The sequence below is a fragment of the Neoarius graeffei genome, chromosome 4 (genome assembly GCF_027579695.1).
Source record: "Neoarius graeffei isolate fNeoGra1 chromosome 4, fNeoGra1.pri, whole genome shotgun sequence".
Taxonomy (NCBI): domain Eukaryota; kingdom Metazoa; phylum Chordata; class Actinopteri; order Siluriformes; family Ariidae; genus Neoarius; species Neoarius graeffei.
In genome coordinates, this window is record NC_083572.1 from 64282345 (window position 1) to 64303076 (window position 20732).

The following is a 20732-nucleotide window of genomic DNA, read 5'->3' on the forward strand; positions in this document are numbered from 1 at the left end:
ACAAACTTGTTGCATTATAGCAAGAAACTTTTCCTCTTATAACAGTGTTATAACAGTATTATTTATCTTACACATACTTCTTACATCATCATCCACCGTGTTCGGTAACGGCAGAATCTCACCACGTCTCAGTTCTACTTCTTCATGCTTGGGTTGGATCAAATCATGTAAATGAGCCAAATTCCTCAAACTCATTCAGACACGAGTTTAACAGGAAACGCTAACAATATAAATGATCTGGATGTAATATGAAACATTTCATATTATTTAACAATTATTTGCTGGAGATGACTTGAATATCAGTGAATCCCAAGATGAAGTGGAGGTTATTATTTAAATAATATTGGCCAGCTTTTTTGTGGTATATCAGACATATTCCATTCAGCTAGCATGGTACTGAAGGAGTCAAAGACGAGTTCAATATCATGCTAGCTGAATGTAATATATTTGATATACCATGAAAAAAGCCAGCCAATATTATTATCCTCCGCCACGAAGTTTTCAGAGGGATATAGGAATGGAGTCCGTCCGTCCGTTTCAACCTGGACAAGTTTTCTCAGAAACTACATAAGCTACATCAATGAAACTTTGCGTGCTCATACAACTGAAAAAAGCTGAGTAGTGTTTTATGACGGTGTCATCGCACTTACGACATCTTAAGTCAATATTAAAGCAATGGGCTTATAAGGGTGTAAGTGTTAAGGGGTCTTCATAAAATGCTCGTGGCAGGGGATAGTGATGACCGTGTCTTTTTGTTATTATTATTATACGTACACTACCGTTCAAAAGTTTGGGGTCACCCAGACAATTGTGTGTTTTCCATGAAAAGTCACACTTTTATTTACCACCCTATTTATAAAATGAATAGAAAATATAGTCAAGACATTTTTCTGGCCATTTTGAGCATTTAATCGACCCCACAAATGTGATGCTCCAGAAACTCAATCTGCTCAAAGGAAGGTCAGTTTTATAGCTTCTCTAAAGAGCTCAACTGTTTTCAGCTGTGCTAACATGATTGTACAAGGGTTTTCTAATCATCCATTAGCCTTCTGAGGCAATGAGCAAACACATTGTACCATTAGAACACTGGAGTGAGAGTTGCTGGAAATGGGCCTCTATACACCTATGGAGATATTGCACCAAAAACCAGACATTTGCAGCTAGAATAGTCATTTACCACATTAGCAATGTATAGAATGTATTTCTGATTAGTTTAAAGTGATCTTCATTGAAAAGAACAGTGCTTTTCTTTCAAAAATAAGGACATTTCAAAGTGACCCCAAACTTTTGAACGGTAGTGTACACATTTGATGGAACAATTATAGATTTTACAAAAAGTTAAGAACAGGGTTGTAACTAGGGCTGCTCGATATTGGAAAAAATCAATATCACGATTTTTTCAGTAAATATCGATATCGCGATTTTTAAAACGATATTTATACACCTTTTTTTAAAGCCCTGATCATCAACACCTGAGGCACCGGGCCACATTTTTATAGTACAGGCCTCATAGGCTACCTGTCAACCCTTCCCGTTGTACCCTGAAACGCCTTTTACTTAAACTATTTACTGTGCAAGCGCCAGTGGCGGTTCTAGACCAAAATTACTAGGGGGGCCGAGGTGGGGCCAGTGTTTTTTCACGGGGGCACATATGGACAAAACATGGCAATATTTAAGTGTTCAAAATGTTTTGTTTAGTTTATTTAAAACCAAAACAACATACATTGAGCATAAATACAATGAGATAAACATTCTGTCTCAATAGCCTAAACATAAAATAAATTGTGCTCAATAAATCTTAAAACCATGTTTCTCTTTTTTGTAAAATAAGATTTCTATTTTTGCATACAATGAACCTTTTCTTCAGATGTGGCTGCACTGGAGTGTCATCCAAGCACTTGCTGATATCTGGAGAAAGATGAATACAGTAAATATGAGAGTGCGACTGAGAACAACATTTATTTATCATTATTCATTTATTTATCATTATTCATTTATTCATTTATTATTATATCTCATCTCATCTCATTATCTCTAGCCGCTTTATCCGTCTACAGGGTCGCAGGCAAGCTGGAGCCTATCCCAGCTGACTACGGGCGAGAGGCGGGGTACACCCTGGACAAGTCGCCAGGTCATCACAGGGCTGACACATAGACACAGACAACCACTCACACTCACATTCACACCTACGGTCAATTTAGAGCCACCAGTTAACCTAACCTGCATGTCTTTGGACTGTGGGGGAAACCGGAGCACCCGGAGGAAACCCACGCGGACACGGGGAGAACATGCAAACTCCGCACAGAAAGGCCCTCGCCGGCCACGGGGCTTGAACCCAGACCTTCTTGCTGTGAGGCGACAGTGCTAACCACTACACCACCGTGCCGCCCTATTATTATATCTATTATTTTTATTTTATATTTATTAATTATTATTCAGACTTCACACTTTCAGGGTAGGCTATATGAATTGTAGGCCAACACCACTCACACATTTGTTCAACATCACAAACCTGATGGTGCTGTACTTGATATGCATGCTGAATCTGGTTGTCCCAATGACTCGTTGGGTTGTCCCTCATTCTGTCCCTCAATCTGATCCTGAATGTCTTCATCCTCACTCTCAGATTGCCTTTCAGATGCCTCACTTTCCACCTCTCCAACCACCACCTCTGGCTCTCTCTCCTCTTTCATAATCTTCATCTTCCTTACTCTCTCTATGTTGCTTTTTGCCAACAGGGGCAAAAAAGGACATAATGTCCTTCTTGCTCCTTTTCATGATGATAGTCTACAGTAGGCCTATACTAAAAAGTAAACGGAGAGGAATGTAGCCTCTACATATCACAAGGCCATTCAAGTTTTACAAGAAGGTTAAACACTGTCGGTTATTTTACCCATTTCCCAAAAATATTAAGTTAGGCTACTTATTGCTTTGCAACGCACTTTTAAGAAAGCGCAAAACGGATTTATTATTGTAGTGAACAACAACAGTAAAACACGGATATGTGCAAACACTGACGTTACAAAATTGAATAATTTTCCTTACCTTCGCCTCTTTGCAATAGCCTAGTTCTTGCAGGGCTGCAGCTGTTATCTCTCACGTCCAAAGTTTACAATTCGTGCTGCTGCTGGTCTTTCTGCTGCAGGTAACAGTGTGCGTGCAGCGCTTTAAGGAGTCCGTGTAGAACACTCCGTCATGTCAGTTCCGATCTTTGAGCCAGCGCACGTCGAAATTAATAAAGCTTATTATCTGTTCAGCACAGGGGCCACAACAGGGGCCAGGAGCAATTATACAGGGGCACTGGCCCCCCCTGGCCCCCGTTTAAAACCGCCTAAAGCAAGCGCGTACTTTGCATAGGTCCTATAGCCTGCACAAGGCTCACGTTCTCCTCACTCAACATTTCCGATCACAGAGGATGGAGCCAGCGCTGGTATTACCAGTGATTACTGCGTAACGTCCACACTGGCTCGTAGCCAGCCAAGGATAAAATCTCTCTCTCTCACACACACACACACACACACACACACACACACTACAACGTAAGCTTGTGTGTTGTTAAGACACCAACATTAAACACGCACAATATAGAGACAAGTCCTTAAGAATTAACATACATGAAAATAGGCTTCTCTTCCTTCATCTTCCAAATGTGGACTCCGCTATCTTTTTGGCATGTCAGCATTGAAATACCATTTGCAGAGATATTTCACTCGCCATTAAGAAAAGTAAAAGCAACACATGATTAGGGCTACATGATTAGCAGGGGGACACCGTTTTAAGCGCACGGAATTTTAAAAACAATGTAATTACATCTGAGTCCGTCTACATCGCGCAATAAACCCGTCCTTAGCAGAACCTACTTCAAAGCATGATGCTAGCTGCAGATGCACAAGTCAAAATCAAATGAACCCAAGTAAACATGCCGCGGCGGGCAACATTAATAACCAAATTGCCTTACCTTAAAACACTGCCTTGACCACAGGACGACTCGCAATTATTCCACTTAAATCCACACGGTTTAACACATCTAACACAGCTAGCAAGCTGGATATGTGCTAATATTGTTGTGCTTGTTTTCTTCCGTAGATGCCATTTTTACATTACCCAATCCCACATCCAAAAATATGATGTAAATATATGTTAATTGTATTATTATAACTATTAGCAAGCAAATCAAACAACATATTAAGAAATCAATATATCAAATCACCCGACACGTATGAAAACAGAAGAACTGATTTTTTACTGTTGCGGAGATATCGCGGGAGTAGAATGGATGACGTATGCAAGGCTACGGTGTGCCTTAGGGGACAGAAGGGTTCGTTTTACCTTACTGTCACGTCAATGTTATTGTTGTTTTATTGCCATTGTAGAAATATTGTGCACGTCCCTTTCGACAAATGACAAAAAATCGTTTCATATCGATATTATGAATTTTGATATCGTTTGACACCAATATCGATATCGTGATAAAAATACGATATATTGCACAGCTCTAGTTGTAACCAATACTGAATGCTGATTCTGATCGAATGTAATTCAGTGTTCTGTCAATCCAATGTATATGTACAAAGTCAAAGTTCTAACAGTAAAAATGGTACAAGTCCAAAAAAACCCAACTTATATCCAAGCTATATCCAGGTAGACAGTTCAAGTTCAAAGTTACTTTTGGTCATAGTTAATTGTTACATTGCAGTTGTTCAAAACAAAAGGGCTTTGCTGAGTGAAGTCCACGAGTGAAGTCCTCTTGTAAAAGTCTCTGTCACTTTTCCTCACCTCCAAGTAGAACTTTGACAATATTTCTGCTATTGCTGTCTTTTCCAGTTTTTTGATGTCCGTTGGTATGTTTTTCTCTTGTAAATATGCATGAAGAATATATAATGAAGTTTTGGTAGCCTTTCAGGAGTTCAGCACGTCTTTATTTGTCAAAATATATCTTCCACTTTTAATCTTCCGCTTTAAATCTTCCGCTTTTAATGAAGCAAACCTCAAGACCATGTTTGTGTACAAACTGTCACAGTCACTCGCTAGCGTGGAAGATTTACATCTCCAACGTGTCTCTTTTCCAGTTTTTTTATGTCCATTAGTATGTTTTTCTCTTGTAAATATGCGTGAAGAATATATAATGAAGTTTTGGTAGCCTTTCGGGTGTTCAGTGCATCTTCAATTCCAGTTTTCAGTTTATTTATTTAGTGCTTAAACCGAGCACTGGATTAACCCCGTCTTCTCTCTTTCCTGGCCGACAAAGAAATGATTAAGCGCATGTGCAGCAGAAAAGTTTTGGCATTGGATCTTCGCATCAGCTCCCATGTGTGATGTGACAACGTGCTCATTCTCCATCGGGTACAGTAGTGTAATACATGGAGGATAAGTGATATGATAATCTTGAATGCTATCAATAAACCCACTAGAAGGGAATAGAATGCATGTTTTTATTCCATGGAAAAAGTGTCCCATATGTGTAATAATCACTGATATTCACTGAGACAGGTGGATAATTATTTTAATATAAATACACCAGTGATTTATTTAAAAAAAATCATATTAAAAAATAATTTATTTCAAATTTCAAAAGTGGCATACAAATGTTATAAAAGTGTGCAGACTTGTCACTTATGTATGCCGACTCACATAAACTACTTTGTTTTGAAATGGATAAAAAAAAAAATCACAGTTCCACCTTCCCTTTGAATAGTTTTAGACCAAACTTCGTAGCATCTTTAGTGCTTTTAGGAGCAGCATTTTCTTTCATAATTTGTAATTCTTCCTCACTTACGGTGACAAAGCGATTGGCTGCCATTTTGCCAAGTCGCTCGAGGTGACAATCGAGAAATAGTCCGAATTTCTCGACTAATCAGCGCGTATGATTTCCTATAATCACCTCCGTATTTATACTAAAACAGATTACTACATTATAACAAGAGAATTTTCTTGATAACGTTGTCATAATAATGTGAAAATATTATGACACAAACTTATCAAGAAACTTATCTTGTTATAACGTAATAAATTGTTATAATATGAAACCTTTCATATTATATCCAGATCATTTATATTGTTAGCGTTTCCTGTTAAACTCGTGTCTGAATGAGTTTGAGGAATTTGGCTCATTTACATGATTTGATCCAACCCAAGCATGAAGAAGTAGAACTGAGACGTGGTGAGAGTCTGCCGTTATCGAACACTGTGGATGATGATGTAAGAAGTATGCGTAAGATAAATAATACACTGTTATAAGAGGAAAAGTTTCTTGTTATGATGTGATACGTTTGTATGTTGTAATCATGTGAAAAAATCTCATCACAAAAAAAAACTTTTCATGTTATAACATTGTACTGATCCGTTTTTCTGTTTCTGGCGTGGCAGCAATACGCTACAGTAGGAGATGGTGTGTGTTACCCCTTTTCCACCAAATCAGTTCCAGGACTGGTTCGGGGCCAGTGCTGGTTTTGGTTCACAACTCGTTCAACTTGCGAGCCAGCTGAGAACCAGTTTGCTTTTCCATAGCTCGCAGTGCTAAGTGGAGCCACGTCATTACGTCGCTGTATACGTCAGTTATGTCGCTACGTTTGCATAAACCTTGGCGCGAATATCGAAGCAAAAACAACACGGAAGAAGCAGCAGCAGCAACAACAACAACAATAATAAATGACTTCGTGTTTGTACAGCTGCTGCTTCTCGTCGCTTAAAAGTGGCGATCTTTCGCGGTCTTGTTATTGTTGCTGGTCTTAACAACTCCGCCCCCCCGCTGACGTAAGCGGTTCTTTCCTCTGGCCCAGCAGAGAGTTGGTGCTAGCCTGGAACCGGTTTTTCTGGCCCCAGAGCCAGTTCTTTGTCAGTGGAAACAGAAAACCCGGTTCCAAACTAAGCACTGGCCCTGAACCAGCCCTGGAACTGCTTTGGTGGACAAGGGGCATGTGTGTGTGTCCTGTAGCATTCGTTAAGCATTCAAAGGCCGCTATCTGTACTTGAAAAGGAGGGGGCTGTCAGAGCATCAGACTAGAAGCAGTCTGAATGTCAAACACCGCTGAGAAGCTTTTACACAACTTGTTTGTGAAATGAAGAGAGAGAGATTTGTCTTTGTCTATTTTTTACCCCCTGAGCAAAGGCACAGGGAAGGAGTCAATATTTAGATGGAGATGAAAGCATGAAGAAATGGAGGCTGATGACAGGTGGTGTGAATGACAGAAGCACATCCTCTACAGAGCTTCTCATGTGGGAGCAAGCAGCTGTTATTAACACCTCTGCCTGTGTGTCTGCACCTTCACAAGCCTTCGCAAGGGGAAGTAAACATGCTGCTCTTCTGTAGTGCAAAGCGACTTACACTCTCTGTAGCTTGTTTGTGAGTGAGTGTGTGTGTGGCCTTCATGAAACCAGTATAGCGTGTATTTTGGGTTTATTATCGTCTTATAGCAGTTTTTTCTGGAAGGAAACATTTTTAGGTAATAACTGGTTGCTGTCTGGCTTCATGGGGGGTGGGGGTGGGTTGCGCTTTTCATTTCCATGCTTTGTAAAAGTGTGTGTGTGTGTATGAACATCTTATTCTCTCTGGCCTCTGATCCATTCATGAGATTTGTGTGGGCTGGCTATTGATTTGGCTACACTTGGGGATAGCATTGTTTAGCTACAGTAACATATGAGTAGGTAGAAAAACCAACACAAGATAGAAATGCAAGGTGTGTGTGTCATGAAATGTAATACTGCGTTCCATTTCCCTCAGAAGTTAGAGCTGGGAATGACGTCGCACCGAGTTCCAGTACAAGAACTTGGAAAAGCCATCGTTAGCAACACGTTACATTACATTCATCAGACGCTCTTATCCAGAGCGACATACAATATACCTGGGGAGCAGCTGGGGGTTGGGTGCCTTGCTTAAGGGCACTTCAGCCATCTCTGCTGGTCCAGGGAATTGGACCGGCGACCTCTTGGTCCCAAAGCTACTCCTCTAACCATTAGGCCATGGCTTCCCAATACCGCTTAACAAGACGTTCTGCTGTATTTTGCTCATGCAAGCACCGTAGTAACGTGTCCACAGATAGAAGATGGACAGTACTGTGTGCACAACTGAGTTAATGAAACACAAATAAGACCGAAGAGCTAAGTCTATTACTACAACTTTCACTTATGATACTGATGGGCGGAGCAGCCATCTTGGAGTTTGAAGTCAGGGTTGGTGAGGTTCAGCTGGCTTTCCCAGTTGGAAATCTGACTTCAGGGAGTGTTCCAGTTGAAATTTCCAACAAGGAACTCAGAAATTCTGATTTCTGATTTCCTACTTTCAGCGGAACCAGAGGTGGACAAAGTACCCAACTTCATTACTTAAGTCAAAGTACAGATCCCACTGGTTAAGTGTTACTCCGATACAAGTGAAAGTTGTCCAGTCAAATTTTTACTTAAGTTAAAGTACTGAAGTACTTGCTTTTAAAAATACTTAAGTATTAAAAGTACATTTTCTGTCAACGCTTACAATACCTAATTTCCTCTGAAGCAACTTACTGGGTTTACTGACTAGCTTGTAGAACCTGTAGAGCTGAAGCTCCACCTGACATGCTCGCAAACTCTTTTCAAACTTGAAATCATATTGGGTAGCTAACATTACTAGAAAAGAAACATTTCTACATTCTGTTTATTTGGCAAAATATGCTAAAACATATTTCTGAAAGATCTTCAGAAAAGTTAACGTTATTCATCTTAGTGTGTAAAAATGGAGTTACGCTAACAGTGGCCAAGTTAACTCGCTATGTGTTAACGTTAGCTGTGGACAAGGCTACGACAACTTGGTGGGCAAATCCATAGAAAGTCATTTGACTAACCAGACTGCATAGCTATTGCAATGTTATCGCTAGCTCTAAAAGCACAGACAACTTCGTTGCAAGCTTTCTCTTGGAATAAAACGTTTACACACCTCAATATGCTTCCGCAGGTCAGACAGCGAGTTTTTGTAGGCCGTGATGTGGTTCGTTTTAGGCAAACAAAGCAAACATTTAAAACGAAACGAATCTTTAATCCTTTCAGAAAACTGAAACATGGGTTCTAGGTATAACCCTGGGTGCGTGTGTTCCCCAGAAGAACCGCCTCCTTCCATCAACTGATTGTGTTCAAATAAAGCTGCTGAGAAATCATTGAACTTGATTTTATCCAGTCTATGGTTGTGACGTGACCCGAGTATTACTGATAGACTGTCTCAGTGTCACCTGCGAAAAAACAATCACGTTTTAGAAAAGAAAAGAAAAAACATCCACTTTCAAAGCTGCTTCATAGTAATGAGGAGCTTGATAGAAATGTAGTGGAGTAAAAAGTACGATATTCGTCTTTCAAATGTAGTGAAGTTAAAGTCAGAAGTTTCCAGCAAAAATACTCAAGTAAAGTACAGATACTCAAAAAGCGTACTTAAGTACAGTACTCAAGTAAATATACTTCGTTACTGTCCACCTCTGAATGGAACACACCAAAAGATCATTACATTTTTCCGGAACAATAAACTTCTACTTATTTTGTACATAAAAGCACAAGATGTATGCATTCGTCAAGGAAAGGTGTTTCTGTGTTTACTGAGTGGCAAGTATTAGCTATTTAAGTCTGAAAGAGAAAGCTTCACTAATAGAAACTTTTTTCCCCTTTGTTCTCATTTGTTGTGACTGTGTAAGTATGTGAAATGAAGCATGTATGTGAAAGACAAAAATCTTGCACGACAAACCCTAATGTCTGATCGACACTGATGATGATTTCTGGTGGAATATGGGATCTGGGTAATGTGTGACCATCCAGGATGATGCAGTCCAGGACAATGAGACTCCAGCAACATGATCAGGAGCACATGTACACACACACACACACACACACACACACAGCGGTGAGCGCCATGGGGTCAGTGGTTGTGTTCGAGTCTGTGAGAAGAAGGCCAGCATGAGGGAGGCTGATCCCTGTCTAGTACAGCACCAGGAATGCCATGTATCTCACAGCCTATCGAGAAGAGCACCTATGGGTCATTTAAACACATGCACACACACTTGGTTCTGCCATCAGTACTTTATTATTCTGTGTAGAAGGTATTTCTGGGAGATCAAAAAAGTGCATAAATACCTTTTACAGCATAACTTCCTGTCTGAAGGAATTGTAAAGACGTGTGAGACATTGTGAGTTCGAATCTTGACCATACCACAGCCATCCGTGGCTGGGAGTCCAAGAGAGAAGAATTGGCCATACTCTCAAGTGACTAGGGCTGAAACTCATCTCATCTCATTATCTCTAGCCGCTTTATCCTTCTACAGGGTCGCAGGCAAGCTGGAGCCTATCCCAGCTGACTACGGGCGAAAGGCGGGGTACACCCTGGACAAATCGCCAGGTCATCGCAGGGCTGACACATAGACACAGACAACCATTCACACTCACATTCACACCTACGCTCAATTTAGAGTCACCAGTTAACCTAACCTGCATGTCTTTGGACTGTGGGGGAAACCGGAGCACCCGGAGGAAACCCACGCGGACACGGGGAGAACATGCAAACTCCGCACAGAAAGGCCCTCACTGGCCACGGGGCTCGAACCCAGGACCTTCTTGCTGTGAGGCGACAGCGCTAACCACTACACCACCGTGCCGCCCAGGGCTGAAACTAAATTTAAAATTCTTGTCAAAATTAACACTGGTCTGGACAAGCAAGTGAGTTTTCATATTAGCACAAATGTTTGTTTGTTTTTTCCATCCTGGCACAATACAGCGTTTGTTAGTTGTTTTGTAATACAATCTAAAGTTTAAGCAGAAATCTTTTGGCAGGAAGAATCCCATTCCCATACAGTTTCACTGACACAAAATGTAGTTAAAACATATTAGCGTATCAGCACTTCCTTTTTAGATTTGCACTAAGCAGATTAGACATTTTTGTGTGATACAAATGTCCAGTGTTTTGTTGGCGCCATTAGCCTGGTGCAAAACTAAAGACGGAAAGCTCCAAGGCCTGCCACATCTTGAAGGATTGACCACATCTGGAATGAGGTGGAACATTATTGGAGCCATGAAACATCACAGATTCACATACTGTTTTAATATATTTAATACCGATCATAATCACAACTTGTTGCAGTGCGTGTCTGTATTCCGCAGCTCCAGTCAGTTCTGATATTTCTCACATTGTCAGGCTTTCACTCTTGGTTGATGGGCTGCAGGATGTTAGTGGAGTCGCTGAGTAAACAATGCACTGACACTCATCCACTGTCGCGTTGTTTTCCTATCTACACTTTCTCCTTGCCTTTTTGTCGGAAGTGAAATGCGAGACCAATGCGACCCTGAGTGATTGCGAGACCGGATCTGTGTGTGTATATGTGTGTGTGTGTGTGAGGGAGAGACAGTTAGTTACAGGCGAATGGCTAAATGTACTACTTCCTGTTCTCCTTTGCTCTCCTGGTTATACACAGCTAGAAGAGACTTGCTTTTCTTAATCTCATCTCATTATCTCTAGCCGCTTTATCCTGTTCTACAGGGTCGCAGGCAAGCTGGAACCTATCCCAGCTGACTACGGGCAAAAGGCAGGGTACACCCTGGACAAGTCGCCAGGTCATCACAGGGCTGACACATAGACACAGACAACCATTCACACTCACATTCACACCTACGGTCAATTTAGAGTCACCAGTTAACCTAACCTGCATGTCTTTGGACTGTGGGGGAAACCGGAGCACCCGGAGGAAACCCACGCGGACACGGGGAGAACATGCAAATTCCGCACAGAAAGGTTCTCGCCGGCCACGGGGCTCGAACCCGGACCTTCTTGCTGTGAGGCGACAGCGCTAACCACTACACCACTGTGCCGCCCTGGCTTTTCTTAATAATAATAATAATAATAATAATAAATTTTATTTATAGAGCACTTTTCCAAATACTCAATGATGCTTTACAAGGTTAAAAACAAGGTTAAAGCAGGTTAATACAATAAAATCAGAGATGCCTACTAGTACGGATTGGCCGTATTTTGTACGGAAAAGTTACGTAAATACGATGTTACGGCAAACAGTGTTATTCTGTACGGAATTATTATAAAGTCTTAAAAGATTCCAGTGAGTTGTTTTTAAATGTCCAAGCGACTTTTTCAATCCATGCGTGATTCACGGCTATTTATTTTTACAACAACCGCACATGCTGTGTGTGACATGCGCAGATACCGCACATGCTGTGTGTGACATGCGCAGATACCGCACATTTGTTCACGCTATTTTCGCTCGGCATCACACACGCATGGTGCTGCTTCTCAATAGTGGAAATGAAACACAGGTCTCAGGTGTTCCTCCCACGATATACGGTAGAATGGCCGTGTGTTACACCCAGTCAGAAGGGCAATGGATACGCGCACTGCAAACTGTGTAGAACTGACATTAATATCACTCATGGTGGTCGCGATGACTGCAGGCGGCATGTCAACTACAAAAAACATATGGAGTATGCTGAAATGGCGAGTCAGGCGGAAAGTAAATCTGGGGGTATCCAGCAGTTTTTTACGAAATCTGTGGATGAAAAGACACGGAACGTGACACGTACTGAAGCTGTGATGGTTGACCTATGCTTGGAGTTGAACTTGCCAATTAGTGCCATGAAATGTGAGTTAAACTTATTCAGTTTCTTTTTACATGTATGATTTTTATTCACTGAAATATCAAACACTGGCTGTACTTCTTTAATTCAAAGTCTTTTCAGTGTTGCAAGTGCAAATGTATATGTAGTATGATCAAAAACAGAATTTTATGATTAGTGCTGTTGGGATTGTGGCAAAAATTGATCATTCCACTGTTTTAAATACAATTATAAATGTCATTTTATTCAATGTCTCTTCTGAAGCATTATGCTGAAGTATTTATATATTAGGACATTAAGATAACAATGTCGGACTCTCTTTGGCATGAAATAAGAAATTTTTTAAAAATTTTATTAGAATCCGTTAACAGGTAGAACATTTTGCCAGGCAATATAATATAATACTTTTGAGGAGTTACATTCAATACCAATGATTGGTAGTCAACCGTAATGTCTGCAAACAGGGAACACTATTGTATTTAGAAAAATGTGATATATTGTATGCTCGAGAAATTTGTTGAGTGGAAATTCAATTGAGATGGCTGCTCGTGTTTTGTTTATTCAATTCACACAAAACAGTTCTTTTTAATAATTTAAATGTTAAACATATTGGTATATGCACCTCTTTATAATGAAAATGCGCATAAATTAATGTTACTGAAAGTCATTCCAAAATACTGAAAAATGTTTTCAAGAATACTGAAATTCAAAATTTGGGGTAGGCATCTCTGTAAAATAAACAATACAGGAAAACATAAAACATAAGTCCAAAATTGTACGATAGATTATATGCGGTTCTGAAGAGATGAGTTTTTAAAGATGATTTGAAACTACACAGAGGTGGGTTTCCCAAAAGCATCGTAGCACAAAGATCATTGTTAAACGGTAGAGCGAGCATCACAATGAACACTCTCTCTCCAATTTAAGACGCTCTTAGCGTTAAGAGGCTTTTGGGAAACCCAGCCCAGGTCAATACAGTCACGGATGTGTTTGGGGAGGGAGTTCCAGAGGGAAGGGGCAGCAATGGAAAAGGCTCTGTGGCCCCAAGTCCAATGTTTCATCCGAAGAGGTATGGATAGAAGTTTGGTATCAGAAGAATGGAGGGTGCAGGAGGAAGTATGACGCATTGTTGACACATTCTGTGTGTTTTCAGTATTCATCAGACACTGATTGGCAAATACTGTCTCAGGCTCTGGGCAGCACGGTGGTGTAGTGGTTAGCACTGTTGCTTCACAGCAAGAAGGTTCTGGGTTCGAGCCCAGTGGCTGACAGGGGCCTTCCTGTGTGGAGTTTGCATGTTCTCCCCGTGTTTGTGTGGGTTTCCTCTGGGTGCTCCAGTTTCCCCTACAGTCCAAAGACACGCAGGTTAGGTTATCATGGGGCAGCCTTGGGCTGAGGTTGGGCTGAAGTGCCCTTAAGCAAGGCACCTAAGCCCCAACTGCTCTCCGGGCGCTGTAGCATAGCTGCCCACTGCTCTGGATATGTGTGTGTGTGTGCTCATTGCTCACTTGTGTGTGCATGTGTGTGTTCACTGCTTCAGAGGTTAAATTTCATTGTGTGCTTAAGTATGTTCTTGAGTGGACGTGTGACAAATAAAGGCTTCTTTGTATAGCCTACAGGCTTTTTCTCTCTCTTCACACCATACACTCTCCTCGTTGTCACCTCTCGCAGCTCTTTATCTAATGGTGTATATGTTTGTTAGTCACTGGTCTGTTTATTAAACTTCTTTTTGCTTGCGAATTGTATTTTCCCAGGAGAAAACAGGACGTCAGGAGTTTTGGGAAGACCGGATACTGAGGCTGCTCATTGCTGTGTCTTTCTCCACCCAATCCTGTGAATACTGGAGGGAATTTCCAACATTCATGTGTGGCAAAGTAATCACCCAATCACACACACCCACTGAATTTTACCTAGAGCTAACTTTGAACACACACACACACACACACTGTGTACAAAGAGGTGGTTTGACTTGCAACGCAATCACAGCCAGAAGGACCCATGTCAGGCCATACGTGTGTGTGTGTGTGTGTGTTATACAGTAGATTAGAGTTAGAACCGCAGCAAGGCAGAAAACCACTGGCTTTTGTGTTTCCCTGAAACCCAGTGTCTCTTCCCTCTTTCTGTGCCGTTCCCTCCCTCCCTCCCACTCCCTCAACCTGTACATGCTTGTCTTTGATCACAGCCCTGTTGAAACCCGTCTCCTCAACATGAAAGCGAGCCCTGCTTTGTTTAAGAATTCTGCAAGCTTTAATTTCTGCCCTGGGTAAAGGCTCTAATGCATAAACATGCACTGGAAAGCTCATTTAGCTTGTGATGGAGTGATAAACCTCAGGCCATATTACCGTCTCTCACCCACTGGCTATTCTATTCTATGAATGAATAATTAATGTAGCTGAGAATTCATACTCTTCTTGGCTCCGTCACACAACAGCGTTCAAAGCTGTTTATTCAAAAATTAGCTGTGTGTCATTAAATGTTTTTGGACAGTTTTATTATATACAGTTCCAGGAAAACTCCCTGGTTTTCTGATACTTTTCAGTCTAGTGTATATTTAAGTTATTCCACGAAATCGAGTCGTACATGAGCTGATAGCTGACGAGGCGCGTAGTGCCGAGTGGGCTATAAACCATGTACGACGAGATTGAGTGGAGTAACTGTTTTATTCTATCCACATTCACTGGATTTTGAGAACTAGGGTATTTTTATTTTTTGCAAATTCGATAAATAAAAACTTTATACAAAACGTCCGACAAAATAATTTCTGCTTAGAATGTAAACAAACCGGTGAAATGGCGGTAGCAATTTGTGAAAAATGTTATAATAATAATTCTTGAAAAAAAAGATACGTTCTTACCATCAAATATTTTTGGGGGTTCTGTTTTCGAGTAGAGTTTTTATCTCGTCCTCGGTTGGTTCAGTGAGACGCTGCGCCATTTTGTTTTTCTCTACTCACAGTATATGAGCTGATATCCTAGTAGTAGAGTAGCCAATCAGAGCACGCGATTGCTCATATCCAGTGAATGTGGATAATAATACTCGTTATAAATTAGATGCTGTGCATCTACAGGAACACACTCGCTTATAACATGTTGACGAACAGTGCCATAGTATGAGATTTCTGGTCTGTTGTTGAGGCTTCCGTGGCTGCATTTAGACTTCAGACAAAAATAGTACAAATCCATTTTCTTTCTATTTTACATCACGTTTTCATTTAATCTGACATCTGTTGAATTCCACTTTCATATGTAGTAGGGATGTTACATATCTGATATGTACCCATGTGGCCAGATCAGACTTCTTAAGACTTTGTCAGCTCATCTGAACATACACTGTCTGTCCAGTTTGTGGACACCTGAGCGTCATAGTTTGTGGACACCTGAGCGTCATATCCATATGTAGTTCTTCCCCAAACTATTGCCACAAAGCTGGAAGCACACAGTCGTATCGAGCAGGCCTGGAATTTCGTCATTTCAGGGGCAAGGCCACTTGGCCTTTTGTGCTGTCAATTTTTTGAGGGCACGAAGGCCAAAAGCCAGGGCACCAAGGCCATAAAATAAAACAATGATTTTAAGTTCACGTCTATAATGAATTTAATTTAAGGACTAATGACTCTTCTGAGGAAGATTGGAGTCTCAGTCGAAACAATCAAGCAGGTAAAGAAACATCTCCTCCTACACCATTATGTCTGAAGATAAGAAAATATTGAACGCATCTAAACTTATCAATCCATCACTCACTTCAAAAATTGTAAAACTTATTAAACCTATATCCTCCTATCATTTTTGTTCAGTTGACACCGAATGTGCAAGAGCATCTTCAGACTGTACTACTACGCAGATTTTTGATTAATCAAAACTGAGCCTGGAGTCCATCAAAATGTTTGACTGTAAATGGAACATATACTAGCATGCAGGCTACTGATTAACCCATAAGAGCCCAGACTGATTTCTCAATCAAGGAAAATTATTGAGGAAATAAAATGAACTAAATAGACGACAAAGAAAACATTTCTGACCTTTTATTTTTTAAAATAGCACTTTCATGTCTCAAGATCTGAAATATTAAATTTCAAATGCAGAACACTGCAACACTATTACACTGTTAACCCGAAAGTTCATTCTATGCAAACAGTTTGAGTAAATACCACTTTTAAAGATTAGTTTTATTGCATTACTTAAACAGTATGAGTATATGAAGAGTATATGAGACAGTCATTGGACGTACTCATTATTGTAATTTAAACAAACTTAAAGTGCTGATGACACGAACATGACTCTATGCAATTTCTTAAATAAACTATACAACATGGCAAACATGTTAGATTTCTATTATAATTGCGTGAAAAGAAGCTGTTGTTATGTGAATATCCAACTTTTAATTGCACAGCGCAAGAAAACTGGGTCCGTGGCTCTCGGCCATGTTGTGACGTTAGCGGAAGAACACGCTGCGGTTCACTGGCTGTTCTACTCAATGGAAATGGCGCATGAAAACGCCGGTGAACTCTCTAGTGCTAGCGCTTCCTCTGAACAAAAGAACAACCAAATACTGGTACTTTAAGCAGTGATCATGATGGCATGATTTTATCTGATTTTAAATAAATGAGATTGATAATAATGTGAATGTTCACAACTAGTACATACAAACTCTGCAGCTTCTGATTCAGCAGCTGCGTCATACTCCGCAAAAACATCAGCAAGAACCTACAATATAAATGGAAATGCAATACACTAAGCTCAAATGACTTTTGGAAAGTATAATTTCTAAATTTTTTCTACATATTCTTGAAGTAGGTCATCGGGGTACTTGCTACCGTTCCCTAACAACGCATGGCAAAGGGTAAAGTGTAGCGTTGCTACGAGTACTTGCTAAAGCCTCCGGTGGAAGATCCTCGATGTGCTGATAAGACATACAGTTCTATATAACACACAAGTGTCACGATAATCACAAAACAGATGCAAATTGTTAAAATACCTAATTTTTAAGCAATCATGTATTGATCTCTTCCGAATAGAATCTATGATAGCCTACCCTCTTTACCCTTTGCCTCTCGTTGCTAGACGGCAGTTACATGAAAGCCGCAAGCTTTCACAAGCAAATACATGACTGATATCAGGCCGACTTTATGATTACATTTATGATTATCATGAATGTGTACTCTATGATGTGTACTCTATGAGTGCTCTGGAGCGAGTCACTTCCAAGATGGCCACGCAGACCGCAGTGTTACTATTTTTAGCATCATGTCGGAGCACTCTATAGCTCTACGTACCTTTATCTTATGTCGTTTCTCAACACATGTTCTGACAGGAGGACTGTCTTTGGAGGAGTCGGCTTGTCCCAGGCGACTGCTGGATCCGGCATAGCTACTAGTAGACCCCCTCTGGAATACTGTAGGCACTGCTGATGGTAGTAGTAACACACGTTTGTGCTGAACTGAACACCCAAGAGATTCCTTTAAGCTGGGAAGGGTGTCAAAACAATCCAAATCGAAGTGTTCAGAGCACAGGACGGATGTTGGTGAGGGCTCCCACTTGTCACGAGTGCGCCTGACTTGCTTCACCCACTTCGCATGCAGCTCGGGATCTCTGGGAAACTTGAATAAACTTACCCCATCCTTGTGGGTTTTGGAGCAAAGGCCGGCAACACAACGCGAAGGCATAATAACTATATATATATATATATATATATATAATAATGTATAATAATGTATAATAAAAATACTAATAATGATAAACTGAACACCTGCCGCATCAACAACAAACTGGTAAGTGAGGAGGAAGATTCTTTCGCTGACGTCATATAGCTCCTCCTCCTCATTCGTCTCCTGGGTGCTGCAGCCCCGTCAAATTTGCCCAAATAGCTGCGTTTTTTATCATAACTTGTAAAATAGGCGCCTTCGTGAATTAATATATGGATCATCGGGAATTATTTTTTATGTTATAAAACATTGCCAAAGATGTCAAAAATGTGTCATCAGAACTTTAAACTATCATGTTTTACCTCAGGCCACAGTGCTGCCCTGTTGTGGTCGGCTCAAAACTCAAGACAAGTCTGTGCTTGTCCGTTGACGGTGACAGAGGAAGTTGCGCCATTTTCTAATTTACACAGAGCAATTTAAGGTCTTTGCACTTTTGACAGCAACCTAATTAGCATTTGTTACCGGCTACAGTCGGTACTCGGCACGTTAAAAGTGGGTCAACGTTGTAACGACATAACATTACTGTACGAGCAATGCTTATTTAACGGTAACAAACTTAAGCCCTATATGTTGAAATTCCTATCTTATTCGTTCGTTAATTTATCACACAGTCTTACCTCAGTCAACTTCTTCCCTCCTTCTGTGAAAATTCAACGTCTCAGACGCGGACACAAGTGGGCAGGGAATGCGTTTGATTAAGTCTCCTGGTTGGCTGGTGATAGATTGGTGTCATTATAGCACGTCGGAGCGGTTCATGCCAGGCTCGAGTCCGATCCACCACTGATGAGTTGCCCAATAAGAATCCAGAATGTCATCAAAAAGACATATATTTTTCTCAATAGACGCAGGTGATGTTAAAGCCTATTGGCAGTCACGAGGCAGACTACAAAACCGCAAAACCGCAGAGCATCAAGGCCACTGTGGCCTTACGGCAGATATTTTTTTCCAAGGGCACAAGACCAAATTGAGAGGGCACGAGGGCCATGGGCCTCATGGCCCTCGTGAAATTCCTGCCCTGGTGTCGAGGATGTCTTTGTGTGCTGTATCAGTACAGTTTCCCTTTATTGGAACTAAGGGAGCCAAACATGTCCCAGCATGACAATACTGCTGTGTACAAAGTGAGCTCAATGAAGACATAAGCCCCTTTTACCCTGCCTCTTCAAGGCGGGAATCTTAATGCCTTTATTCCACTTTTTGTTCTGTATAAAACGTCTGAATGCGGAACGGGGTTCGGTGTTGTCCGCCTCTGAGCTGAAACTATTGGCAGTAACAGAGTCGTAATCGACGTCTATGTAAAAGGGACAGGTGGCACTGTAGGACAGGGGTGTGATTGGTTTTTGACCTTGACATTCTTCTTTCCAAGACCAGTGCAAATTCAGACATCTCTGTCTACGGCATCTCAGTACCGGGTGCCTTTCTGCCGCAAATCGTTTCTTACTTCTCTTCATTTTCTCCTCCAACATGTTTCTGACTGCACAAACATATTGCTTGAACAACTCTCCTCTCTCTCTCTCTCTCTCTCTCTCTCTCTCTCTCTCTCTCTCTCCGTTTGCGAGTGCAATTTTCTGTGACAGACTTTTTCCCCAAAAAGCCAGCTTGGTTAAAGGACACAAACGTGTTTTTATATATATATATATATATATATATATATATATATATATATATATATATATATATATGCGCTGTTATTTCCCTTAAACATGAATTATTATGAAATGGAAATAATTACATGTTGCATATACTGTTGAACAACTTTGCTTGTGTTTGAAGAGTGGTATAAATGTGCACGGTTAACAAAAGCACCTCAACACTCAGTTTACCCATTGTTGTTTCAAAAGCATTCACGGGATATTCATATTTCTGGTGTGTAGATACATCACCCTGGACGCTGACGCTCCATTGTGGCACATAACGCCACTGGTTGCATAACGTCAGCTCACACTGTAAAAACACGCTGGTGCGGCTATGTGATGGTTTGATTTGGTTCGGTGTAAATCACTAAAGGCGGAATATTGAGGTGCCTTCTTTATGCCAGTGTTGCGTAATGTCTGTGTAAAAATGGCTATGGTTTACCAAGTTTAGAGTGGAAGAATTCAGCTGGCCTGCACAGAGCCTTGACCTCAACCCCACTGAACACCTTTGGGGTGAACTGGAACACTGACTGCATCCCAGGCCTCCTCACCTGATATCAGTGCCTGATCTCACTAACGCTCATGTGGCTGAATGAACACACATCCCCACAGCCTTCCCAGGAGAGTGGAGCTTATTATAACAGCAAAGGGGGGCTAAATCTGGACTGGGATGTTCAACAAGCACATATGGGTGTGATGGTCAGCTGTCTACTAACTTTGGCTACATAGTTTTTGTCCTAGTATCTTGTCACTAGAACTGAATCTCGGTTTTTTTCTGGTGTTGAACCTCACTACATTTATGCACCGTGCAAAAAATAAAAAATAAAATAAATCATATT

At 40.9% G+C, this 20732-nt stretch overlaps 1 protein-coding gene across 3 annotated transcripts in view; it reads left to right on the forward strand.

The window, feature by feature from the left end:
* Positions 1–20732, forward strand: part of plxnb1b (plexin b1b) — a 249472-nt gene that overhangs the window by 124882 nt on the left and 103858 nt on the right. For all 3 annotated transcript variants that reach the window (XM_060919473.1, XM_060919475.1, XM_060919474.1), the window contains one exon: positions 14319–14438. The gene's annotated coding sequence lies outside the window, so the exon portion shown is untranslated. The remainder of the gene's footprint in view (positions 1–14318; positions 14439–20732) is intronic.